This window comes from Hypanus sabinus, chromosome 1 (assembly GCF_030144855.1).
Source record: "Hypanus sabinus isolate sHypSab1 chromosome 1, sHypSab1.hap1, whole genome shotgun sequence".
Classification (NCBI taxonomy): domain Eukaryota; kingdom Metazoa; phylum Chordata; class Chondrichthyes; order Myliobatiformes; family Dasyatidae; genus Hypanus; species Hypanus sabinus.
The window spans coordinates 84,124,070-84,148,956 of record NC_082706.1 but is presented as its reverse complement, the minus strand read 5'-3'; positions in this window follow the sequence as shown (position 1 = coordinate 84,148,956).

The window sequence follows — 24,887 nt, the reverse complement described above, 5'->3', positions numbered from 1 at the left end:
CTAAATGAGGGAAAGAGGGTGGACTGCCTCTATTCCCAAACATTACCTTGCGATTTTTTTACCCCAAGTGTGGAAGATTAGTCACTGTGAGGGTACCAAGAACCTGGAGATGAAACCAATGTCATTTTATCTCATGGTGGTGTGTCTGTCAACAAGAAAATGCTAAGACCCAGGCTGAGAGATCCATTTCCCACTGAAGTCCTGATGACTTGTTTCAATATTTGTATGAATCATTCAGCAAGACCATGAGTGGCTGGAGGATATGGTGCTGACTTGATGTGTCAAATACTGGTTTACTTCTTAAATTTCTAGAAATCTTCAGGCAGGAGTTGTGGGCTATCATCACAAGCTGTTGAGGAAGCCCAAACAACTAAAGATGGAACTTGGCTCCTCAGTGCATTTTTCAGATGTATTGCTCTTCACGATGGCAACTTCAGGCCACCTGCTCTGTGTGTCCACTACAACCAAGAGCACGTGGCCTTCTCCAGGTCCTGTGAAATCTATGTGAATCCTCTACCTTGGTTCTTCATGGACGCAGAGGAGCAAGTAGAGGAACATTTCTCACGTACTGTCAATGGCGGCATGCTTTCACCTTCCCTTCAATGGTTACATCCGGCCTTGGCCACCAGAAGTAGCTGCATCTAATTGTTTTTCATGTGCACTATGTCATGTGTCAGTACTACCCTGCTTTGACTGTGAGATCCTTTTGTTGAGCCTGGTAAAGTTTCAATTCTATGGTTGGCTCTCCTTTCCATTTGTGAGTTACCATGTGCAGCTCTTCAGATAAAATAGGGTCAGTACACGTGTGCTTCTGAACTTGTGCCGCAGTTATCGGAGCTCCAAGTACTTTCCTGGCTCTGAATCCGTGGCAGCTAAGGGAAACCTGGACAGTCTATCAGCATCCGAATGCTGCTCAGACCTCCTGTACTTTATATTGTACTGATGTGCAGCTAGGAACAAAGCCAAGCATTACATTTGACTAGCAGCCCGCATGTGGACCAAAAATTAACATCAAGAGACAATGATTTGTCAGTAGTGTAAATCGTCAACCAAAAAGAAATTGATGGTATCTCTTAACTTCAAAAACAATTGCAAGTGCTTCCCTTTCAATCTGGGCATAGCGGCTTTCTGTCTTGCCTAAGGTCCGTGATGTAAAAGTGATTGAAAATGTTCTTCACTTGACAGCATGATGTGTGAGGTAACTGCCCCCACACCATAGGGTGATGCATCACAGGCCAACTGTATGGGCAATGATGGGTTGAAGTGTGTGCGTGCTTCAGATTGTGACAAAACTGTTTTAGCTTTTAAAAAAAAATCTCTTCACAGCAATCTGTTCACTCACAATGAATTGATTTATTTAAAGGCTCGCGAAGTGGTTTCAGCATGCTAGCTAGGTTAGGAACAAACTTTGCAATGTATGTTAGCAGGCCTAAGAAAGATCTTAATTAACATGTTCTGTAGTGATGGAGCCTAATAATTTCCTTCATCTTTGATGGTGCCTTGTGAAGCCCTGAGTTGTCGATCACAGGGCCCAAATATTCATTGGATGTTTGAAAGAGCTCACACTTGTCCTTCCAGACCCTTAGCCCATTTTCCTTGAATCTTTGTCATGAAGCATCCAAGTTTTTTAGGAACACACACTCATTTTTCCCAGTAACAAGTAAGCTGTCCAAATAGCATTTCACCTCTGCCAACCCACTCAGGATCTGGTCCAATGCTCACTGAAAAAATGCGGGAGCCAAGGTGATGCCAAATGGAAGCCTTTGGTACCTGAACATTGCTTTTTGAGTCAGTATGGTCAACAGTTCCTGTGACTCTGGTTCCACAAGCATCTGCAATACATGGGACAGAGGTCAATTTTGCTAAATGTCTGTCCTTCAGCCAGTCCTGCAAAAGGTCATCGATGAGAGAAAGAGGGGGCATTGTTCATCCCTAAGAACTGTAGTAATGGTTGCCTTGAAGAATCCACATAGGCTTAAAGATCTAGCCTTTCAAGACAAGAAGGTTACTCTCAGAGGGTTGTGAGAGTTTGGAATGAGCTGTCAGCACAAATGCTGCATGCAAGCTCGATTTCAACATCTAAGAGAAGTTTGGATAGGTATGTGGATGGTAGGGATATGGAGGACTATGGGTGATGGGAGTAGGCAGTTTAAATAGTTTTGGCATGGTACTAGATGGGCCAAAGAGCATATAACTGCACTATACCTTTCTATGACTATGACTCTATAAACCACTGGAGTGGCTCATTTTTGCTTTCATAATTGCAAGTGCTTCCTGTTGAATCTGGGCATAGCAGCTTTCTGTTTTTGATGCAAAAGTGATTGAAAATACCAATTTTCCAATTTAGCTTCGATCTTCAGTTTGAGGGTACATGGAACAGGTCTTGACTTCAGGCATTTAGATGTTGTGTCAGGCTTAACAGTGATTCCCTTCGTACTGCTGAGTTCTCCGTTGGCTACTTCTTCATGGTTCTTCAATACCTATTGTAGGCTAGTTGTTGGTCCTTTCTGCTCCTTGTGGCTCATCAGGCACCAACATTGCCATTTCTCTTTTCATCTGATTTTTACAAGACCGTGTTGTTACCTTGGTGCTCAACCCAGCATGGGTGGGAAGAGTGGAGGGAGTTAGCCAGATTCGAACCCAGGACCACTCGCTCGAACTCCGGTGCAGATTGAACTCCAGTCCACTGCCAGCTGGCTGTTGTAGACCAGCACTCCCACCAATCAAGTGCACTTTGTGCCAGTTAAATTTGAGCTGCTCTAACCACAAACAGCCCTGAAGTACCAGATAACCACCTTTAACAATGTAAATATTATATATTAAGGACTCTATCCCTTAATCTCCACTGTACTATACAACTCCCCTCACTGGAACAGTGACCAGTCTCTAAAGTCAACCTTGACCCTTCTGGGGTAAGATGCTGCAGTTTCTCCTGTCTCTTACACCAGTGATACAGCAGCACCCGTGTCCACCTGCATTCTCACTGAGGCCACATCCAACCACAGGGTCACCCAATAGCAGTCTTTGTGCCCTGAAGCAGATAAAACATGCAAAGTTTCATCAACCACAGGATGAGAGTCACTCAGTCTCTCCTCAGTATGCTCCATCTTGTTCTTGTGTTTTTTTTTGTTGGTTTGTTTTTTTCCCCCAAAAGTCATTTTTCTTTATTACAGAATTTTTGGGTGACAGTGTCTTTTTACTGTACAGACATGCTCAATATGTCTCTTTTTGCCACTGATTCAGCAATCTAAATCTTTATACCAGCAGTCTTTTGCTGAATGCCCTTTTTTGCCACAATGGTCACATTGATTGCCAGTCAGTGTCTTATTCTTAGAGTCAGTAGAAACCTTATGAACTTGGGAAGAAGTGCTAGATAGCTGTGTTTCTTTAGCTGCCATCTCCTTAGAAGCACTAATCTCAAATGTCTTCTGTAATGTTAATCTGTCTTCTTGAATTGAATTGAACTGACCTTGTTACTTACATCCTTCATATACATGAGGAATAAAAATCTTTATGTTACATTTCTGAATTGCCTCCCTACACAGACCACATATGAGTCCGTCAGTAACGTGTCATTCAGCGATTGCCCACAATCACAGTGTTCAATCAATTGCTTCAGCAGCACCACCATGAACTGTGAAATAGACTCACCTTCCTCTTGACTCCTTTTATGAAATCTAAACCCCTCAGCATTAATCAAAAGTTCAGGTAAATAGTGGACATTTAAGACTTTAATGATGTCCTCATAAGGTTTATCGCCAGGCTTAGCAGTTTGCACATGACTGTGGAATACATTTTAAATTTTTACACCGATCTCAATCAGAAAACTTGGAACATGACTATCATCTGAAATTTGATTAGCCAGTGCAAAATATTCTAACGTTTCTGTATAGACTCCATTGCTCCTGTCATGGCATCATGACAAAAGTTGTCGCAATTTTCAAGCACAGAAGTTAGCTCATCTTATCTCTCTCTCTCCTTTTCTTATTTGTTTTGTTGAATCATCTCATTCTTGTTCTTCCCCTCAGATTCATCAGCTATGATGTTTTCTGCGGACATTTTCTCATTCCGTGTGACGTCTTCTTCTCACTCACCCACATTGCACAGAGGAACACCGCCAGCATTGTGCACACACTTCTCTTCCCCAACCGATCAAAACAATAAATATCGCATGAGAAATTGTCAGTTTGTTGCCAGTTTGTGGTACTGGGAAGACAGGTGACCATGAATAATACTCGTGCAGCAGTCACATCAACAGTGATGAGTTGCTTTGAGAGTTTGGTTATGACTAGACTGAACTCCTGCCTCAGCAAAGACCTGGGCCCACTGCAATCTGCCTATCATCACAACAGGTCTATGGCAGACACAATCTCAATGGCTCTTCACATGACCTTAGACCACCCGGACAATCCAGCCATGTATGTCAGGATGCTGTTCATCGACTATAGCTCAACCTTTAGCACCATCATTCCCACAGTCTTGATCAATAAGCTATGGAACCTGGACCTCTGTACTTCCCTCTGCAATTGGATCCTTGACTTCCTAACCAGGAGACCACATCTGTGCAGCTTGGTGGTAACATATCCTCCTCACTGACAATCAACACTGGTGCACCTCAGGGTGTGTGCTTAGCCCATTGCTCTACTCTCTCTATACCCACGACTGTGCAGCTAGGCATAGTTCAAATACCATCTATGAATTTGCTAATGGTACAACCGTTGTTGTTAGAATCTCAGATGGAGATGAGAGGGGGTACAAGAGTGAGATATACCGACTGCCACAGCAACAACCTTGCACCCAACATCAGTAAGATGAAATTACTGATTGCGGACTTCAGAAAGGGTAAGATCAGGGAAAACGAACTATAGAGAGATCAGAAGTGGAGAGAGTGAGCAATTTCAAGTTCCTGGGTGTCAAGATCTCTGAGGATCTAACCTGATCCCAACATATTGATGTAACTATAAAGAAGGCAAGACAGTGGCTATACTTCATTAGGAGTTTGAAGAGATTTGGTTTGTCACCTAAAACACTCAAAAACTTCTGCAGATGTACCATGGAGAGCATTCTGACAGGCTGCATCACTTCAGGTATGGGGAGGGAGTGGCTACTGCATGTGACTGGAAGAAGCTACAGGAAGTGGTAAAATTAGTCTGCTCTATCATGGCACTAGCTGCATAGTTTCCAAGACATCTTCAAGGAGCGATACCTCAGAAAGGCAGTGTCCAACATTAAGGACCACCATCACGCAAGACATGCCCTGTTCCCTTTTCTACCATCAGGAAGGAGGTACAGAAGTCTGAAGGCACACACTCAACAATTCAAGAACAGTTTCTTCCTCCCTCTCCCCCTGCCATCCGATTCCTGAATGGACATTGAACCCATGAACACTACCTCACTTTTTTAATATTATTTCTGTTTTGCACTTATTTAAATCTAATTATTTACTTATTTATTTATTTTTCTTTCTATAATGTCATGCATTGCATTCTACTGTTGCTGATAAGTTAACAAGAGTCACGACACATGGTGGTCATACTAAAGCTGATTCTGATTCTGAAAGACAGAGAGGTGAAGAATAAAAGTGTAATTGTTTGTTTTATATGTAACTCGTCCATCCAGAATGCCCTCTCACATTATTTTCACTACATAAAGTGAGCTTGGCAGCATACTGTGAGGGTCAAAATATCATGAATATATAACAGGACTGTTGGAAAATGATGCCAGAGAGGTAGTAATAATGGGGATGAAGAAATGTTGGACAAACTTGTAAGTATTTTGCATCAGTCTTCAGTGTGGTAGTGGTATGTCAAAAATTTTAGTGTTGGGGCAGAACTAAGAGTAATGGCTATTACTAAGGAAAGAGTGCTTGGGAAGTTGAAATACCTAATAGTAGATAAGTCACCTGCACCACATCAACTACAGCCCCCAGAGTTCTGAAAGCGGTAGCTGAAGGGATTATGGAGGCACAATTAATGACTTTTCTGGAATCACAAGATTCTGGAATGGTTCCAGAGGACTAAAGAATTGCAAATGTCACTCCCCTCTTCAAGAAAGGAAACTATAGGCCTGTTAACCTGACTTCAGTGATTGGGAAGGTGTTGGACTCCATTATTAAGGATGAAGTTTTGGGGTATTGGGAGGCACATGGTAACATAGGCCAAAGTCAACATTGTTTCCTTATCGGGAAATCTTGTCTGACAAATCTGTTAGAATTCTTAAAGGAAATAACAGGCAGGAGAGTCAGTGGATGTTGTTTACTTCAGTTTTCAAAAAACTTTTGACAAGGTGCCACACATGAGGCTCATTAACAAGATAAGACTCCATAGGATCGTAGGAAAGATACAAATGTGGCTGATTAGCTGGAGACAAAGAGACAGAATAAAGAGGGACTATTCTGGTTGGCTGCCAGTGGCAAGTAGTGTTCCACAGGGGGCAGTATTGAAATTGTTCTTTTCACGTTACATGACAAAGATTTCGATGAAGGAATTGATGGCTTTGTATACTGATGATACAAAGATAGGTGGACGAAGAGGTAGTGTTGAGGAAGAGGAAGAGAGTATGCAGTAAGACTTAGATTAGAAGAATGGGCAAAAAAAATGGCAAATGGAATATAGTGTCAGGAAGTGTATGGTCATGCACCTTGATAGAAACAATAACATCATAGACTATTTTCTAAATGGAGAGAAAATTCAAAATTCAGAACTACAAAAGGATTTGGGAGTTCTTCCCTGAAGGATACCCTAAAGGTTAACTTGCAGTTTGATTTGCTGGTAAGGAATGCAAATTTAATGTCAGCATTCATTTCGAGAAGATTAGAATATAAGAGCAAGGGTGCGATGCTGAGGCTTCATAAGGAATTGGTCAGATCGCATGTGGAGTATTGTGAGCAATTTCCAGCTCCTTATCAAGGAAAAAGTAAAGACCCTCTGGCATTAGAGAGGGTCTAGAGGAGATTCACAAGAATGATCACAGAAAGAACGGTTAGTTTGATCTGGGCTTGTACTTGCTGGAATTTAGAAGAATGAGGGGAAATCTCATTGAAACCTATCAGATATTGAAAGACCTAGTTTAAATGGATGTGGATAGGATGCTTCCTATAGTAGGGAGTCTAGTACAACAGGGCACAATTTTAGAAGAGAGGGACATTCATTTAGGACAGAGAAAAGATTTATTTAGCCAGATGGTGGTGAGTCTGTTGAATTAATTGCCATGGCCAGCTGTGAAGGCCAAGTCATTGAGTATATCTAAAGCAGAGGTTGACAGGTTCTTGGTTAGTCAGGATGTCAAAAGTTACAGAGAGAAGTCAGGAAAAAGGGGTTGAAAGGGATAATAAATTAGCCATTTTGGAGTGGTGGGGCAGACTTGACGATCCAAGTGGCCTATTTCTGCTCCTGTCTTAAGGCTTAAGTTTGCTGATGACACCACTGTTTAATTGAATCAAAGGTAGTGACAAATTTGGCATACATAAGGGAGACAGAAAATCTGGTTAAACAGTGCCATAACAACAACCTTCATTCAACAGCAGTGATTATTGACTACAGGAGGTAGAAACCGGAAGTCCATGAGCCAATCCTTATTAGGTGTGAGAGTCAGTAACATTAAATTCCAGGTGTCACCATTACAATGAAGGCACGGCAGAACATCTACTTCCTTGGAAACTTGCATAAATTTGCATGTCTTCTAAAACTCTGGAAAAAAATGCTATAGATGCTTGACACAGAGCATCCTGACTGGTGGCGTCATGGCCTGGTATGGAAACACCAATTTCACAGAGCAGAAAAGCCTACAAAGTCTACAGAAAGTGGATGCAACTCAGCCGATCACAGAAAAAGCCCTTCTAATAGAAATGAGCATCCATCATCAAGGACCCTCATCATCCATTTCCTCTCTCAGGTAGCATCCGGTAGGAAGTCCCACATTTCCGAGTTACAGGGTATTTATTACCCCACATCATTCTCCTGAACCCACACGGATTACTTCACTCAGCTCAATTCTGAACTGATTCCACAACCTATCAACTCACTTCCAGCTTCCAAGGACATGATAAATCATGTTCTCAGTTATATTTTATTATTTATTACTGGCACGAATTGTCCTCTTTTGCTCATTTAATATTTATCAGTCTTTGTATGTAGAGTTGTTTTATAAACTCTGTTGCTTTTCTTTACTTTTGCGTTAATGCATGCAGAAAATTGAATCTCAAGATGGTATATTGAGACATATATAGTATGTAAATGTCTTAGGTGCCTAGAAACATAGAAAACCTACAGTACAATACAAGCCTTCGGCACACATATACATAGCTAGGGTGCCCCAGACCTTTGCACTGTACTGTATCGACTAAATGCTTACCAATATTAACAAAAACTTAAGACTCACAGATATTGCTGTTTCATGGGCAAAATAAAGAGACAGTCTTTCCACTTCAAATCAAATCAAAATTAATCCATGCAGGAAATGATATTAAAAACCCTGCTTACTTCAATATTAAACTTTCTTTAAACTTTTTGAACTTTGAAAGAAGATGCATTGGAAGATTATTAGAAAGTCAGGGAATTGGGAAAGTGACTTCTGTCTACATGCAGAATATGAAATGCATCCTTCCAAACATGGAATGGAGATTGCCTCCATCAGCTCAGGTGGAGACAATAACATTTCAGCATCTAAGCAGTGGTATCTCAACCACAACAGTAGCATAAACAGATTCTGCCAGGGACTGCAATGGGATCTCTGAAAACATTCACTGTGGGTTTCAATATCACTATTCATAGAGGCTTCCAGAGTCCCATAGCTTTCCGACAACAAGCAAATCAAAAAGAATGATACCTTAGAAGAACGGCATTAGCTCCATGGAGGATGAATGTACAGCTAGTCTGAAGATGACAGCATTCCTGCTTCCAGCACAGCTCTCTGCCAGTGTTTATGCTGTCTGGCATGTTAGAATTGTATTCCACACCTCATGCAGAGCGTTTGGAGGCACAGTACAGAAGGAGCACCAGGAGAAGCACAAATGGAAAGCGTAAGAGTGAATAGGATGGGACCTTATTTTATTCATGAACCAATTATTGAGGATATAAAACTGAATTAGAATATGCATTTACTCCTGCATCGTATTCCTGTGCTGACTTCACAATGTGTGCTAGGTACCTTCTTATAGCAGTTGGTAAAATCCCATCTTCCCCAGAATATACTGGTGCAATTCTCCGCTGCCTTCATAGAGAGCATCCTCACATCAGACATTACTGCCTGCTTTGGTGCAGCAGACTCTCACAATATGCATTAAAAACTATAGTGAACGGTCCAGTCAGCAGAAAAGGTCACCTACCATCACTGCAGGACTTGTATGTGTCCGGGGTGAAGAAGCAGGCAGGAGAAATCACTGCTGCAGACCCTTCCCATGCTGCAAACTGCATTTCCCAAAAGCTCCCTTCTGGAAAGTGCTGTAGGACTAGGGTTTCACCCCATCTCAAAAGTTGAAAGTTAGCCCGGCCCCCCCCCCCCATCTATTAAACCCATCTTGAAACCTTGAAACCTATTTTTATAATCTGTTTACACTGTATTCGTATATCTATTTAATTATGCACATGTTATTCCATATCTGTCTTTTAACCTCTAACTTATTAACTTTCTAAATACAATTATTTAGTTTTTATATAATTCTTTATTCATTATCATTGTCAAATGCTGTTTATCATTGCATATTGCGCCCTGATCAACACACCACAGTAAATTCCTAAACATATAGAGGTATGTGATGAATGAAGTTAATCCTTGGCCATACTGCAGTAATTCTTTTACAGTTCAGTTGAGTTGTCAGGGCTACTGATGTGTTCCATTGTTCTTCTTTGTTTTCAGTGTAGGACTTCTGTATGTGGATTCTGGATAGATCCTAAGCTGTGTCAGAAGTGAATTGCCCATTAGCTGGCTTTTCAGTTAACAATGGTGCATCAATGTCAAAAGGTACAAAGGGCTTCCTCAGGATGGAGGAACAATGACAACTTCCTGGATAGCTACTATTATAGATTAGCAACTACTCATTTTCATGATATGTTGCAGCAATTATACCATCTGCAACCCAGAGAAGAGCAGGACAATATCATCCCATTTAAGGAAAATGTTCATTAGACGCAGACTAAGATTTCTCATGCAACTGGTTATACCCCACCCACGTAAAGGGTAGAAACAGGCCAAACTCTCATTCTCACTCCTGTTCGTCATCAAATTCAAGACATAGAGCACTACAGCACAGAAACAGGCCAATCAGCCCCCCACCTCTGGGCCAAACTATTATTCTGCCTAGCCTCATCAATCTTCACCTGGATCATCACCCTCTATACCACCCCTGTACAGGTACTGATCAAAACTTCTCTGAAATGTTGAAATAGAACCTGCATCCACCACTTTCACTGGTAACTCATTCCACATTTTCACCATCCTCAAATTTGCCTTAAATATTTCACCATTTTCCCTTAATCCATGATCTCTAAACTTTCCTCTGATAAGAAAGGATAAAGTGAGACTATCTCTCTGTAGATACACAGCCTTGGTGAACACTCTCCTGTATTCAAATTAAAATCAGGCCAGTGTTTCCAGGAGCAGCCGGGAAGAAGCCAAGCAGATAATAGTTAAGTGCAGCAGTGATAATATTATGGCCCCTCGCCTGGTTACAGATTGGAGTTGTAGCCATCAATGTTAGCAAGTTTCATTTAGTGCTGTTTCAGTCAGGTGAAAACATGCATTAGTCAGCACTAAACTCATGGGCTGGTCTAGAACTGAATGACTCTGGGATTGCACTACCAGCGGATGCTATAACACAATGTTTTGTTGTCTGCAGTGTATACTTCTAACTTTTGATTTTCTCCCATATCTAAAATAATTTCAAACTTACAGTAACACACACAAAATGCTGGAGGAACTCAGCAGGCCAGACAGCATCTATGGAGAGAAATTAACAGTCAACTTTTAGGGCCAATGCCCTTCATCGGAGAATTCCTCCATCATTTTGTGTATGTTACTCTGGATTTCAAGCATCCACAGAATTTCTTGTGTTTATATACTAAAGCTTACCCCAGATTCTCCCAAGAAACATTTCAAGTACCCTTTATGAAAAGAGAAATAAATACACTTAAAAGATAATCAATACCTAGCTTATCCATATTCATTACTTGGCCAGATGTTAAATGAAGCCATTAAAAGCTGGTGCAGTTAGATGGAGAGAGTGAGACATGCAAGAGAGGGAATTCCCTCTTGACTGGGAAATTCACTGTTGGCAAGCCCATCATGAACAAGATTTCCTCTATGCCTCTCTCACACCTTGTTCTGCCTCCAAGGAACATGCCCACATCCTACTTCAAGGAGAATACATTCCCATCTCAGTTGTATCTCCCACACAGCCCCATTATGAGGAGACATGATTTGGCTGTTAGTAGCATTGGAAGTTAGTTAAAAGTTTAATTACTAGGTTTTCTTGTAATTACTTCATTGCTTATGCATGTTTATTTTTCAGGATGCAGCATGTTTTCCAGTTTATGAATCTTAATCATCCCAGACCCTTGTATTTTAGAATGAGTAAACTTAATACCTCAGAACCAGAATCAGGTTTATTATCGCTGACATATGTCGTGGAATTTGTTGTTTTGTAGTAGCAGTACAGTTTAATATGTAAAAGATCACTATAATTTATAACAAGAAAAAGATTAAAAATAAATACGCATTGCAAGAAGTCAGTAAAATAATGAAGAAGTGGACATGGGTTCATGGACCTTCCAGTTCCTAAAACATTAAGTGTGCATTTTCAGGCTTCTATACCTCCTCCCTGATGGTAATCATGAGAGGAGGGCATGTCATGGATGATGGATGCTGACTTCTTGAGGTACCCCCTTTTGAAGATATTCTTGAAGATGGAGTGGCTAGTCCCCATGTTGGAGCTGGCTCGCTGCAGAATTTGTTATCATATGCATTGGAGTCTCCACTTCAAGTAGTAATGTAACCCATCAAAATGCTTTCCATGTACACCTGACAAGATTTGACAGAGTCTTTGGTAACACACTAAATCTCTGCAAATTCCTAATGACGTTCAGTTGCTGATGCCTGCATCATGATTGCATCAATGTGGTGGGCACAGCTTAGATCCTCTGAGATGATGATTCTCAAGAACCTGAAGCTGCTTATCTTCCCACTGCTGACCCCTCGAAGGGGGCTGGCAGCTTCACCTGCCTAAAGTCCACAATCAGTTCCTTGGTCTTACTGCCTTTGAGTGCAAGGTTGCTGCCGAGACATCACACAACCAGCCAATTTATCTCATTCCTGTTCCTTCCTTGTCACCGTCAACAGTGATTGTGCCATTGGCGAATCTATAGATGGTATTTGAGCTGTGCCTGACCCCCCAGTCATGAGTGTAGAGAGAGTAGATCAGTGGGCTAAGCACCTGTCCTTGAGGAGCACCTGTGTAGATCATCAGCAAGAAGGAGACGTGATTTCCCATTCTGCCCCGTAAGTGGACTCCCGATGAGGAAGTCAAGGATCCAGTTGCAGAGTGAGGTACAGAGGCCTAGGTTTGAGGCTCGTTGATTAGCACTGAGGGGATTATGGTGTTGAATGCTGAGCTGTAATCAATAGATTATAATTTCCAGTCGGTAACCAGGCAGTGCAAGTTGCCTACAGCTATTGAAAAGCTTTTAATTTAACTTTGCCATTTTCAATTGGTACACACCAGCTGATGCTTTAGCAAGTTTAAAGCACAAATGAAGCATTATGTAGCTTGAGGCAACTTCACATAATCTTAGTGGAATAATTAATGTTGTCTTAGCTGCCAGTCGAGCCACTGCAGGTCAACTGTAATTCCTCCTTATAGTTTTTTTAGATTGTGGATAGTACTGGTGAGTAAGTTTTAATAACCATCTCTAAGGGCCCTAGGTTATGGGGACTAAATTGTATAGTTGTCGATAATGTGATCCATAGTTATCCTGTGCAGGTTTGATTAGTGCAACTTGAAACCAATGTGCATTCAGATGTAGGATCTCAGTCTGAAACTTCAGCTGCCCATTTCATTCTATAGATGCTGTTTGGCTCATTGAATTCCTCCAGTGTCGATGAACTTCCGGTAAGATGGCGATTGTATAGCTGCTCCAAACTTTTGCTCCGTCGTTCTCCCTATCTTTGCACTATACATCTCCATTCTTAAACCTTAGTTAGGTATTTTATTAGGTCTCTTTTACTTGCCTGCGAACACATCTATCTTATAATGGCTTCCAAAAGTACTAAAACCGGGAAAAAGGAAACTTCTACGGCTTTGCCGGCTGACATTCTCGCTGCTTTGGAACAGCATTGACAAGATATTTTAAAGGAATTTAGAACTTCTTTCAAACAGCTGGATGTCAAATTGGATCGGATCAACGCTAGAGTGGATGAACATGCTGAACACTTATTTCGCATTGACTCAACTTCTGAAGATTTAAAACGCCGTGTTCAATATCTTGAAACTCTCTGCTCCAACCTAGAGGAGAAGAATTGCAAACTTTTTTCCAAAATGGTGGATCTTGAAAACCGGAGCAGACGTTGCAATCTACGAATTCTTGGTTTGCCAGAGGCCACCGAACTGGGCTTCCCCGTGAAATTTTTTTCCGATTTTCTCTGTGAGATTTTTGGGAAAGAATTTTTTCCGACTCCACCTGATCTTGAAAGGGCACACAGGATCTACGTTCCCCGTGCAATTCTGGGTTCCCGTCCACAGCTGGTAATTTTGAGCTTTCATCAATACCAGGTGAAAAACCATTTGATTATGGAGGCATGCCGCAGAGGTACTTTTGCTTTTCAAAATACAGTCATTCATTTTGTGGAGGATTTTGCCCCCCAGGTTCTAAAGATGCGTGCTGAGTTTAAAGGTGTAATGAAAGTGCTTTTTGATCGCGGACTCAGACCCTCCCTTCGAAACCCAGCCGATCTTCGAATTACGCTTACTACTGGAGAATATAAGTGATTTAAATCAGTGAAGGAGGCTGAGGCATTTGTTGGAAGTCTTCCGGCCATCCCGTCTTCTTCGGAACCAAAAAAAAACCGAAGACCTTCTAAAATGGTGGATAAGTACCTCTCATAGTAAAGCTATTTTTTTTCCAGACTCACACTTTACTTGAATAATTCAGACATTATCTATTGAAACTCTAAGGGCTGTAGACAATCTCTCCCTGGACTTGGTGCATTTTTTCTAAATAGATAATCTGAGTTTAATGTTTCCCTGCGGACGTCTAGATTGTACTTGTGTAATCTACTTTATTCTTGTATAACTTTATCTATAGAGATCTACAATTGACTCTAACTTGTTTTGGAGGTTTGGAGTTTTTATTGAAGGCCTCCCTGTTGGTTGATTCATAGTTTAAGTCTTGATTTTTTTTTCTGTAAATGGTTGATAAGTACTCTCTTCAAATCTATAATTTCCCCCTTTTCTCCCTCCCTTTTTTGTTCTCTTTTAATCTATAATTTTTCGCAGGTCGGTTAGTTTTGGTTTTCTTCTGATTTTCTTTGTATTATGTTTTATACTTCTGTTGAAGTTGTTCCTATTTGTAATTATGTTTTCTGGTGCATAAACTAGTTACCATTTGCTATAGTATTTATACGGAACTGTTGTTAACGACACAGAACTGGAAGTCATACTTGGGTTAATTTTTTTGGTAGAGCTAGCTGCTTTTTTTGGTAGCCGTCTAGTTTTGGGTTGCAAGGATGGAGTGGATTCTCCAGTTCCAACACTACTCATTGTTTCTTTTGCTTTACTTTGTTACTCAGGACATGTTTCTGTTTTGATTCTACGAATCGATATTTACATTTTTCCTCCCAGACTGTTATTGTACTGCTTGACTTTTTATATGCCTGCTGCCTTCTATGCACTAACAATTGATAACGGTTAATACACTTAAATTTGTGAGCTGGAATGTAAAGGGATTGAATCACCCTGTTAGAAGAAGGAAGGTCTTCTCACATATTAAACAACTCAAAGCTGACATTGCTTTCCTTCAAGAAACTCATATTTGTTGTTTTGATAACTCCCGGCTTCTGTCAAAGTGGGTGGGTCAGCATTTTCATTCATCCTTTGCCGCCAAAGCTAGGGGAGGGTCTCCATCCTTATTAACTCAAATATTCCTTTTGAACTCCATAATAAGATACCTCATACAAATGGCCGTTTTATTATTGTTTCTGGTAAACTATATAATACTAAAGTTGTACTAGCAAACCTGTATGCCCCCAATTTTGATGATGTTAATTTTTTTGAACGTTTTTTCTCCTCACTACCAGACTTAAACTCATACTCTCTTATAGTGGGTGGTGATTTCAATTGTTGGTTAAATCTTAATTTGGATCGATCATCCTCTGTTACTAGACCACCTACTAAATCTGCCTTAGCTATTCAATCGTTTCTCTCTAATTATGGTATCTCTGATATATGGCGTTTCCTTCATCCTACTGAGAGAGATTATTCTTTTTTTTCACATGTTCACCATACCTTCACTAGAATTGACTACTTCTTACTCGATAATTAACTCATTCCATTTGTCTATTCTTGTGATTATCAGAGTATACTGATTTCTGACCTTGTCCCAATTACTCTGTCTTTAAATTTTCCTGGTCTCCCTCAGAGGAATAAACACTGGCGGTTTGATTCGACTTTATTATCAGATGATGATTTTCTAAAATTTATTAAGGATCAGATAACCTTTTACTTTAACACCAATACATCACCTGAAGTGTCATCCCAGATTGTCTGGGATGCCATGAAAGCATAGTTGAGGGGTCAAATAATCTCCTACACAGCAAATCTTAATAGAAATTGCTGTGCAGTTCGTTTAGACCTCATTAATCAGATTAAAGAATTGGATCAACTGTATGCTCAAACTAAGAATCCTGAACTATACAAGAAGCGTGTAGAACTTCAAACTAAATTTAATCTTCTGTCTACTCAACCTGTCAAATGCCAAATTCTTGAAAGTAAAAGTCGCTTTTATATTCATGGTGACAAATCTGGTAAATTTCTAGCCAATCAGCTGAGGCGTTCCAAAGTCAAACAACATATTACAAAGATCTGGAAGGAGAATGGAGACTTTACATCAGATCATTTAGAAATCAATGACACATTTAAAATTTTCTATTCTTGACTTTATTCCTCTGAATCTTTGAATGACAATATCTCTGTTGATCATTTTTTTTAAATAATCTGAATATTCCTTCGCTTTCATCTGATTCTAAAGCCAAACTTAATGCACCTATATCATCAGAAGAAATATCTTTTGCAACTTCTGCATTGTCTACAGGGAAATCTCCTGAACCTGATGGGTTCCCAGTAGAATTTTATAAATCATTCTCTTCACTTCTTTCTCCTCAGTTACTCTCAGTATTATCTCTGACTCGTTTAATTATGGCAAATTGCCACCCTCTTTTAATGAGGCATCTTTTATTCTTTTATTAAAAAAGAGTAAAGACCCAACAGAGTGTTCCTCATATAGGCCGATTTCTTTGCTTAATGTTGATGTTAAAATCTTGGCCAAAGTTTTGGCTTACAAATTAGAAACTGTTATTCTCTCTATTATTTCTGATGATCAAACTGGTTTTATTAATAGCCGTCTTCCTTTTTTTTTAACATTCGGCGTTTATTTAACATTTTATACTCACCTCCAACTGGGATTCCTGAATGTGTTATTTCCCTCGATGCGGAGAAAGCATTTGATCGTATAGAGTGGAACTACCTTTATGCAGTTTTAGAAAAATTTGACTTCGGTCAAAGTTTTATCTCTTGGAGCAAATTGCTGTATTTGTGTCCTACTGCCTCTGTTTTAACTAATTTTCAGAAATCCCAGTTATTTAACCTCAAACGTGGCACCTGTCAGGGATGCCCTTCAAGTCCCTTTCTCTTTGATTTGGCTATGGAACCTTTGGCGATAGAATTTCGAAATTGTCCTGAATTGACCAGGATTTGGAGAGGGGGTGTTGAGCATAAAGTTTCTCTTTATGCTGATGACTTATTACTTTTTCTTTCAAATCCGTCTACATCCTTACCTTCAATATTTTCACTTCTTGACCAGTTTAGCCAGTTCTCTGGATATAAACTTAATTTACATAAGAGCGAACTTTTCCCAATTAATAAAGAAGCACAAGAATTAACATTTTGTGATCTCCTTTTTAAAGTAGTTCATAATCAATTTACTTATCTTGGGATTACAGTCACAAGGAAGTTTAAAGATCTCTTTCGTGAAAATTTTGCCAATCTTTCATATACTATAAAACAGAGTTTGTTACAATGGTCACCTCTATCTATGTCTTTGATAGGTCGTATTAATGTTGTTAAAATGTATGTTCTCCCTAAACTTTTATATTTGTTTCAATCAATCCCAATTTTTATTCCTAAATCTTTTTTTGATTCCTTAGACTCTATTATTTTGTCATATTTGTGGAAGAATAGGCGCTCCAGAATTAATAAAGTTTATCTCCAAAAATCTAAAAAAGAGGGTGGCATGGCTTTACCTAACTTTTGTTTATATTATTGGGCAGCCAATATATGTTGTGCTACCTTTTGGTCTTTTTTCCATGGCCAACCTGAGTGCCCTAATTGGGTGGCAATGGAGTTGAGCTCCACTAAAGAATTATCTATCTCTGCACTTCTTGGCTCTGTACTCCCTAGTAGTCTGTCCAGATTAATAGTTAATCCTCTTGTTAGACACACTTTGCATATATGGGCTCAGTTAAGGAAAATTTATGGTTTCCATGGTTTTTCCTTTTCTAGCCCAATCTTACATAATCACCTTTTTTTACCTACTATGTATGACTCAGCATTCCAGGATTGGTATAGGAAGGGCATTAGACATTTTGAAGATCTTTTTATTGATAATCGCTTTGCTTCTTTTCAACAGCTCTCTGTTAAGTTCAATCTGCCCAATGCTCATTTTTTTAGATATCTCCAAATTAGACACTTTATTATTCCTTTAATTCCTAACTTCCCTGAAATGCCTGAGAAAAATGTTATGGACTTATTTCTTTCTATTAATCCACTAGGTAAAGGTTTAATATCATTTATTTGTGATAAATTAGCAGCCTTACGACGTGCCCCTGTGGATAAAATTAAAATGGCATGGGAGCATGATTTAAATACCTCCTTATCTGATGAGACTTGGGACTCGATTCTCAAATCAGTTAATTCAACCTCTCTTTGTGCTCGCCATTGCCTTTTACAGTTTAAGATTGTTCATAGAGCCCAAATGTCTAAATCTAAATTATCTCGATTTTACCGTAACATTAGTCCGCTCTGTGATAAATGCAAAAGGGGCGAGGCCTCTCTTATTCATATGTACTGGTTTTGTCCTAGCTTGGAGAAATTTTGGAAAGATGTCTTCATAACGTTATCGTATATTCTGAATCACCACCTAGAACCTAACCCTTTAATTGCTTTATTCGGTTTCTGGGGTGAGACAGATTTACGTCTGAGTTCGACTAAATGTTGAATATTATCTTTTGCCTCTCTCCTGGCTAGACATTTAATCCTCTAGATGGAGAGATGTTGCCCCACCCACGCATGCTCAATGGCTTAACGATATTGTGGCCAGCTTAGACCTTGAAAAAATTCATTATTCAGTTCTTAATTCGGACTTAAAGTTCCATAAGATCCGGGGACCTTTTATTGAGTACTTTCATAACCTTCCTCTTAACTAAGGTTTTTTTTCGGTCCCTTGCTTTCAGCTCCTTTTTTTTGGTAGTAGGCATTAATATCTTCTGTTGCTAAGTGTATTTACAGTTTTGCGGGTTTAAATGTCCTGATTTATATTCTCTATATTGTGTTGTGGTTGGTCTGGAGTTTGTTTTTTTGTTGCGGGGCTTGGGGAGGATACTAATTTTACATGTCTTCCATTTGGGTGCTTTCTCAATTATCTTCCTTTGTATCATATTATTATTGTATATTTTTGCACTGTATCAATGTTCTTCATTTTGATCTGGGGTTTTATTGTCTGTAGTTATGTAGAAAATGTATAAAAAAACTAATTTAAAAAAAAAAGAATTCCTCCAGTGTCTTTTGCCTTGCAGATTCCAGCCCCAAAATGTATCTTGCAGACTTTAAGGTAATTCAGCAATAAATGGGATTTGACTCACCTGTTCCAGTTCTGTCATCAAAATTACAGCATTGAAATGGCAGTGTTTTATGTCTCTTTATCACTGGCTGATTAGTGACTGGCTACAATATGGGGCATATATCACAAAACAAGGGAAAGAATAAACACAAGAAGTTCTGAAGAAGCTGGAAATCCAGAGTAACATGCACACAATGCTGGAGGAACTCAGCAGGTCAGGCAGCATCTATGCAGAGCAACGATCAGTCAACATTTGGGCTGAGAGCCTTCATCAGGACTGGCACAGAAGAGGTAAAAAGCTAGAATAAGAAGGTGGAGAGGAGAGGAAGGAGTACAAACTGGAAGACGATAGGTGAAGCCAGGTGGGTGGGGTAGAGGGGATGAAATAAGAAGCTGGGAGGTGATAGATGGAAAAGGTAAAGGGCTGGAGGGAAAAGAATCTGATAGGCAAGGAACGTGGACCATGTGCAGAAAGGAAGGAGGGGCAGCAGGGATGTGATAGGCAGGTGAGGGAAATAGTAGAGGTAAGGGGAGGGCAAGAGTGAGGAACTGATGAAGAGGGAAGGGAGAGGTAGAGAAATCACTGGAAGTTGGAGAAATTGAAGTTCACGCCTTCAGGTTGGAGGCTATCTGGATGGAATGCAAGGCCTAATCATCATGGCTGATGGTTAAGAGGCCACACTAAGATTAAGTATCTAAGATTAGCTTTATGTGTCACATGTACATTGAATCATACAGTGAAATACCTTGTTTGCATCAATAAAATCAAATCAGTTAGGATTGGGCTGGGTCAGCCCACAAGGGCGGTAATGCCTCCAGCACCACCATAGCATGCCCATAATTCGTGAAACCTAATCATACATCTTTGAAATGTTGGAGGGAACTGGGAAACCCAGAGGAAACCCATACAGTCATGGGAAGAATGTACAAACTCCTTACAGGCATGAATCGAACCTTGATCTTACAGTCAGTGCTGTAAAGTGTTACATTAACTGCTACGCTACCATGCCACTAGGAAATTGTTATAATGTTGTAATGTAACCCCTCATACAAACTCTTCTCCCTCCTGCTGTCTGGGAAAAGGCATCAAGGCATTCGGGCTCTCACGACCAGACTATGTAACAATTTCTTCCCCCAAGCTATCAGACTCCTCAATACCTGGAGTCTGGACTGACACCTTCCTGCCTTATTGTCTTGTTTATTATTTATTGTAATGCCTGCACTGATTTTGTGAACTTTATGCAGTCCTGGGTAGGTCTGTAGTCTAGTGTAGTTTTTTTTCTGTGTTGTTTTTTACGTAGCTCAGTCTAGTTTTTATACTGTGTCATGTAACACCATGGTCCTGAAAAAACGTTGTCTCATTTTTACTATGTAGTTATGGTTGAAATGACATTTTTACTATGCAGTTATGGTTGAAATGACAATAAAATTGACTTGACTTGACTTGGTGTAGTGGTTAGTATTGTTCCCTCACTGCAAATGTGAACCAGGTTTAATCCTGTGTAGAGTTTGCATGTACTCCCTGTGACTGAGTGGGTTTACCCGAGCTTCACTGCCTTCTTCCCACATGCCGGAGATGTGCAGGTTGCTTGGTTAGTTAATGATTATAACTTATCCCAGATTGGGTGAATCAGGCAGGAGGGACATAGCTAAGGTGCAAGTAAGTGGGCAAATGGGATTGATAGACTGGACTGGTACACACCTGGTGGGCTGAATGGTCTTCTGCTTCAGTCACCCAGTGGGTCTCTTGGGCCTGACCAGGGTGGCATTTCTCCAGTCTTGACAGTCAGCAGCCAAGTATTCTGCCCAAGCTGAGTGTCTGTCCCCATTCTGTGTGTCCGTGGAGAAGGAACCAAGAGGCAGCCACAGGTACAATGGGGAATTCCTGGAACCGGTGGATTCCACAGGGGTCAAATACATTCTGGATAGCAATGACATACCTCCAGTTCTGAACATAGTCCAAAACCTGTGGACTCACTTTAAAGGACACTACAATTCATGTTCTCAGTATTATTTTATTAATTTATTTGTATGTGTGGGGTTTATTTATTGTGCTAGGTTTGTTGACTTTTACACATTGGTTGTCTGTCAGGTCTTTGTGTGTAGTTCTTCATTGATTTTATTCCATTTCTCTGTTTTGCTGTGAAAGGCTGCAAGGAAGTTCATCTCAAGGTGCCATATGGTACTTTGATAGTTTACTGAGAATATTGAACTTTTAACTTTGTGTAAAAATTGAAACTAAATAGTCTGTATCATGAAATACTGTAATAAGGTATTAATGTCATTGTCATAATCGCTGAATAAGCTGCCTACAGAACAGGAAACCACTAGACAATGAATTGCCTAGTGACAGAGGTCACAAAAAGAAATCAGAAATCAGCCTGAGCACTGTCTGGTGTGATGAAACCCACCTCCAGAGCGGAATATGCACTGAACATGTTGCTTGAGGACTTCAATTAATTTGCAATTGACAACATGGTTTTCGGTTTATACACATTTCTCTGTTAGTGTTGGGCTTTGGATGGGTGTGAGGAGCAAGACAGTCAGTATATACTGTACACATTGCCTTTAAGCATGGATTCTTTGGACTAACTCGGTGCCTCAAAAGTGCAGCATAGGAGATGGTCACAAGATGCATGACTCACAGTTGGACTTTGGTGTTAGGCCTTTGCAAACTTCTGTTTGGAGGAATGATTTTAACCAACCAATTAAAAAGAATTTTTGAGAAAAGAATGTCTCTGTTAGTTACTGCATGCCACGGGGTTTGAAATGATGCCCTCTGGGCAGTGATAGTGTCCCCTTACACTGCGGCCCCTTACATCTGCAGACACACACAATTCACTAAAATCTTTCTACTTGTTTTTCCTGCTGCTCTTTGCTCAAGGCACAGGTGAATTCAGCTCACAATGAAGAGATAAGTTACATTAATTCCTCTCTGCAATGTCACGCTGCAAACTGAGCGATGTCATTTAAAGTATTCAGATTCCACCAAACTCAAAAATAATTACTTTCCCCAAGCAGTTTGGCTGATGCCCAGCTCCACCCAGTAACCCACACCTCCACACCCCCCGCCCTCCAACACCACCAATGCTTTATCATTTCCTGTCAAAGTCATCTTATGTATGGACACTCCTGTGCCTAGTGTCACTTTATAATCAAGCTATGTACGTAAACTATCTTATGTATTTAAATCTATTGTGTTTTTTACTAAATATACTTTTTCTCAAGTGGATTCTTATAAGCTGAATTGGATCTACAGTATTCACTCTCCTTTCCACTTGTGTACTAGAAATGGCATTCAACAGTCTTGAATCTTCAGACCAGCTTCCGGCCAAGATGGCAGTCAACGGCACTCTCCTTTGAGGCACTGGCCCAGACTTAGCTGTTTCATAAATTCATAGATATGGTTTTGGGGGCAGGGAGGGGGGTTAGGGTTCAGATTAGGGTTTAGGGAGAAATTGGAGGTCAGGTCTCAGCTCCACACTTGAGGTCTAGAGACACGGTCATGGGGATGAAGGACATCTGGATTCTAGGCATCTGCTCCATGTTTGGAAGCCTGTAATGTGGGTCATTATATAGGCCATCCGTGGATGTCAGGCTATTTCAGGTGAGTAGGTCCCAGGATCAGATGTCTATGTGAACAGAAGGCATGAGGAGGCACAAGGGCTAGTCAGCCAGTGAGCCTGGAGTTGGAGCCTTGAGTTTGGAGTTCCATCATCAGTTAATCTAAAGATCAAAGCCCAAAAGTCGTTCAGAATTCTGGAAGTCAGAGTCTGATAGCTGAAGCCTGGAATGGGACGATTGTCCATGTGTGTGAGTGAGTGGGAGTAAGGAAGAGCCTTGCTTTGATCCTTGTTGTTTTCTGTTTTGTTGTGTTCTGTGATGTTCTGCCAAATACTGCAGGCATGTTATGTTGGTCCTGTAATGTGCGAACACATTTGTGGGCTGCTCCCCAGAAAATTCTCAGGTGTGTTGGTGTTAGCACAAACATCGCATTTCGCTGTATGTTTCAATGTACATGTGATAAATAAATCTGTATCTGAAAGAACTGGAGCACAGAAATACAAAGCAGCAGGAACACTGGTATCCGCGACCAAGGGTGGTCCGATTCTTCCTTGGGGTGGCATGTTTCAGAGCTTCAGTAGTCCTGTTACTTTAGGAGAAACACTGGAAATTCTATACGGATAAGGGTTCCTCCTGCTGAGAGAGTTTCCTACCTTGTTCCTCCTCCCTCTTGCAGCAGACAGCATGAACGGCAAATCCTACTCTCGTGCCATCGTCATCGCAAGTTGAACGGGTTGTTAAGAAGGCATATGGTCTGTTAGCCTTCGTTAGTCAGGGAACTGAATTCAAAAACCAAAAGATAATGTTTATTTGTTTGTTTATTATTATTTGTACTTGTATGGAATGTCGTATTTTGCACATCGGTTGTCAATCTTTGTGTGTAGATTCTTTTGTATTTCTTTGTTCTACTGTGAATAAATGAATCTCCAAGTAATATATGGTGACATGCAGGCACTTTATAAAATATTTATTTTGAACTTTGATTGTGCCGGTATCATCCCAGTGCCCCAGTGTCTGCTCACGTCCCAATAATGTGCTGTTTCATCAATCAGCCCATTCCTGTAAATTACCCAATGCAGGTGAATGGAAACTGAATTAGGTGGGAATGATGTGCAGGTTTATCAGTTCCTGGAAACTACCCGATGCAGGTGAAGGGGAAATGCATCGGTGGGATTGATTGGGTTTAATTCATTAGTTAGTGATTCAGTGCACAGGAGGCCCTTCTAGCCCTTTGAGCCATGCTATTCCTGCACCCCACAACACAGTCTTTGCCCTGTGGGAGCATTGGGGAAAACCCACACATTCCATGAGGAGCACGTAGAGAGAACTTCACTTCGCTCGGAGGGTGGTGAGTGCGTAGAACGAGCTGCCCACGGAAGTGGTGGATGCAGGTTCCCTTTCAACATTTAAGAGAACTTTGGGTAGGTACATGGATGGGTGGGGTATGGAGGGCCATGCTTCGGATGCAGGTCGATGGGACGAGACAGAACAACATTTCGGTATGAACTAGATGGGCTGAAGGGACCGTCTCTGTGGTGGAGTGTTCAATGACTTTATGAATCTATAACCTGAAGGCTTCCATGGGACTAGCCCCCTATGCCGTGAGAAAATATTACATTAGATACAAATCAACAATCCACCGATGTGTCCAATTTTCCTTGCAGAAGAACTTGGAAAACTAATGCTGGAATCATCATTAAACAGGGAGCAAGATGATACAGCTGGAGCAACCTTCAGAAATGAAGAAATCACCAGATTTAAGGGGACTGTTTCAGCCTGTTCAAATTCATTCCATCAGACTCAACGTTTATATTTAGGGGTACCGGTCCGCACCAGTGACCCAGGTTGATTTCCTGCTGTGTCTGTAAAGAGTTTGTACATTCTCCCCATGACCATGTGGGTTTCCTCCAAGTGCTCTAGTTTCCTCCCACAGTCTAACCAGGTACAGGTTAGTAGATAAATTGGTCACATGTGTGTAATTGGGCAGTGTGAGCTTGTTGCCATGCTGTGTCTCTAAATAATACAACAAAACACAATTTAATAATGGCGTAAAGTGGGTCATGTTTCAATTCCTTCATTAAACAACATGGTCTGATCATAAGCAGAAGAGATTTTGCAGATGCTAGAAATCCAAAGCAACATAGACAAAATGCTGGAGGAACTCAACAGGTCGGGCAGCATCTATGGAGAGGAATATACAATCAATGATTCAGAATGAGAACC